Source organism: Callorhinus ursinus, unplaced genomic scaffold (assembly GCF_003265705.2).
Source record: "Callorhinus ursinus isolate GAN/ISIS: 27379988/994484 unplaced genomic scaffold, GSC_fseal_2.0 scaffold6, whole genome shotgun sequence".
Lineage (NCBI taxonomy): Eukaryota > Metazoa > Chordata > Mammalia > Carnivora > Otariidae > Callorhinus > Callorhinus ursinus.
In genome coordinates, this window is record NW_027397068.1 from 51,954,724 (window position 1) to 51,958,743 (window position 4,020).

Sequence of the window (4,020 nt, forward strand, 5' to 3'; positions counted from 1 at the left end):
AACATGGATGTGACTGGAGGAGATTATGCTAAATGAAATAAGTCAAGCAGAGAAAGTCAATTATCATATGGTTTCCCTTATTTGTAGAACATAAGGAACAGTATGGAGGACATTAGGAGAAAGAAGGGAAAAATTAAGGGGGGGGAATCGGAGGGGGAGACGAACCATGAGGGACTATGGACTCTGAGAAACAAACTGAGGGTTTTAGAGGGGAGGGGGGGTGGGGGGATGTGTTAGCCTGGTGATGGGCATTTAGGAGGGCACGTACTGCATGGAGCACTGAGTGTTATGCGAAAACAATGGATCGTGGATCACCACATCAAAAACTAAGGATGTATTGTATGGTGACTAACATAACACAATAAAATAAAAGTAAAATAAATAAATAAATAAATAAAAATGATACAAACTACATATCAGTGTAACCTGTCAACAGAAGCTTATCTTGTTAGCAGTACTAATAAAAAGATATTTTAGTACCTTTCAATGCAATACCCAATATATTAGGGATTATTATTAAAGGAGATGTAATGATGTGATAGCAATAAGCCATATTATAATAGATATACTTCACTCACTGCTCTGCAGGAAAAGCAAAAAAAAAATAGCATTGTATAAAAAAATTATCATTTCCCAAATGAAGGAGTGATCTGAAGTAATGTTCTAGGTATAGCAAAATAAAACATATTAAACTAGGAAACACAGGTTTTGTCATGAATAGGTTTAGGTTCCTAATTATTTCCACTTTTACTTTAGCTACAGAGTACTGGCATAAATTGCCATAGGCTAGAACACTGACGCAGAGCCTCAAAATGTGATGTCCAAACATGGGCAACTCACATGTCCAAACATGGAAGACATAAACAAGCCTGAAAAATACTATCCTCAAAGAAATTAGAACTACAAAGAGATGCTTTCCAAACTTAAAATTTCTGTGGTGGAATAAGCACCTCATTCTCATGGAAATGATAACTTCTTAGAATGGATACCAAGAAAAAAAAAAAGCAACTGAGTACATCTGGATTGCTGCCTGGTTTTTAGTGCAAGAGTTTTGATGTTTTTCAACCAAGAGACCACTTGTTCTCAGGTTTTCCAGAGAAAGACCTTCTCAGCTCTGGTGGAGCCCTCACCCATCAGTGTGTGTGCACTTTCTATGTGTAGCTCTGTTTAATAACTGAGCACTTCACACAGAGTCATATAGCTCTCCTGGGAAGGCCAGGGGTGGGGTTGGGGGAAGAAAAGATAAAAAGGGAAGCCAAGGAGAACACCTCCTGACGAGTAGAACATCAGTCAAGGAGCTATTCAGTAGGATTTTACGGTACATGTTGGCACAGGAACAATTAGCTAGGTGGATAATTTAGGCATCAAAGGGACCTAAACCATGTGGATAAAGTGGTTAAAGTTGAGTTTAGAGAATGAGACAAATTGCTTGTTAATAAAATATTTTCCAGTAGGTAAAATATATTAAGAATTGGGGTTTTGGGGGGGGATTGTTTTTGTTTTTTATTGATACCAGTGTTTCCACAACTTGGATCACTAGTCTGATTAAACTTTGGTGACATAGATAGTGTTTGGCTTTTTCTGATTTGTTTTTTTAAGCAGAGCTTCAACAAAGTAGACCTGGAAAAAGAGAGCTGCAGCTAAGTCATTCACGATTTGATCAGCATCCAAATATCAGTTTTTAAAGTAAAAAAGTTCTAAACGTTAATTATTAACCAAATTGTAAGTTGTAAGAATGTTATTATATACAAAAAAGTCTCTTTTTTCCTGACCAAGAAGTCATAAACGTGAATAAATCCAATAAAGTCTTAAAAACACTCACTCATACTGCTTCCATGTCATTTAACATAATTTATTTAAAATTTTAGAATAGTTAACCTGATTATAGGAATGTTGCAAAGTTTATAAGAAATTCAGTAGGAAAGATGAAACTCATAAAACAAGGCAGATGTATAGCAGCCACCTACACCATGCTTGTCACATAATAGATTCCCTCTAAAGATTTGTTGGCACATTGAATGCCTGGCTTGAAGTCCATAAAATAGTACAGCATAAATTTTTTGTGAGGGTGCTTTGTAAGTATCTTGCATTTATCTTCGAAATGGAACTTTTGCTATATTCTGGGACTGGCTACTTTATTTTGTTATAGCTAACAGATACAACACTGAGTTATTAGCTTTGCTTTGCTTTCTATATTTTCTTTTAAATCTCTATAAGGAATAACATGGGAACTGTAATGTTTACATTTTACATCCTCGAATTCCATTCTATGTTCAAAGAGGGTGGAGAAAGAGCAACAGAAAATTCTGTGTAGTATGTCTCAGCTCAGAGTCAGAACCTGTGTTCAGAACTTTGCTGGGGATGACAGAAAGGTCAAAGCTGGTGTGTGTGTGTGGGGGGGGGCAAATGAGAAAGAAAAGTAATAGATCTGTAGATCTTCATGAAGAATCCTGTAAGACCTTGGGCTAGGGGCAGATATAGACTCCTTTAGGGTCATGGCTCTACCACTTAACCTAAATGAGCCTCAGTTTCTTCATTTATAAAGTGGGGTTGATAATATGATGATTAGAAGCAGTATGATTAGGTTCTAGAATACAGTAGGGGCTCAAGAAATATTACCATTCTTCCAAAAAACTTTTAGTGATATAAAAATATAGTAAATATCATCCTGGAATCATAGAAGATTCTGGGTATAGTCTAAACACCACCCAAAGCCCATCCATGAGGAAATTACAGTGGGGCCAAGGAAAATTGGGCACTCTTGAGACCTTGAGCTCAGGTCCCACAGAATTTGAGGACCTTGCAAGGGAACTATTGCTCCCAGTGGCTGAGGCCCAGATCCAGTGGTTCCCCAAACCTGTAACCCCAGCACCCACTCAACTCTGATTCTCACTGCAGTCTAGCAAGTAACTGCCACCTTCAGGCAGCCTAGTCCAGACCCCCACCTATGATTTGCACTTTGGGGCACTTCTTCCCACTAGAAGAGTGTGGGGCGAGGGAAGGTAGAGTACAGAAGGGAGAAGCAGGCTTCCGGTGGTCCTCGAACATGCTTACTCTCCCAGTTCCACCATTTCTAGCTTTCCCCATCCCTGAACTCCTCCCCTCTTGACTCCAGACCTCCTAAGTTTGGCTAAAGCACTCATTAAATATTCTCATTACTGATGCCTTAAATCTCTCTTTGGCTGCCAGCCATCCTCTATCTCTGTAGCATTGGAATGTTTGCGATCTCCATCTAGATGATTAGTGTAAACACAGAAATTAGGTGAGTTGCCCACTCCGCAGATTTAGGCAGGACCCTTACCAGTGGGTCAATTCCGCCCCCAGGGGGTACATGTAATGCTTGTTCCATAATTCAGAAAACCTGAACTTTTGGTTTAAGTGGTTTGGTGCTAGGGCTGGGGCTAACTCGTAGGCAGCCTGCTCTGGAGTCCACATTCCTATTCTGCCAGATCACTTCCCTCTAACTGTGGCGGGTTAGGTGTGTGGGGGGAAAGGATGGGGGCATGGAGATAAAAAGGTAGGTTAAAGTTGGATTCTCTCGAGACTTGAAAGCTAAATTAAGGAATTAGAATCTTACCATGTAAGCAGTGGAAAATCAGAAGTGAAACAAAGAAGTTTTTGAGGAAAATTAATCTGTAGGCAAAATGCAGGATTGACTAGAAGAAAGAAGATATTGAAAGACAGAATGTCTAGGAGAATGTTACATTAATCCAGGTGTAACAGTGTGGGAACTCAGCCTGGGAGATAATATTGGGAATGAGAAAAAAAAGTGATAGATGTCAGCCAGGAAACTTTGACACAACCTGGTGACAGATTGAAAGTAAAAGCAATGATTCTGGTTTTGAGACTAGATAATAAAGAGAATTAGTCAAAACAAACACACAAACCACAACAAAACCCCCAAAGGTAACTAAGAAGTTCTAGTTAATAAATTCTTTGATCAGACCCTAAATTTTCTATTCCTCAACTTAAAGTTCCTCTTTTGAGTTATCTTCAGTTTAAACATTGCTGTTTAAATCC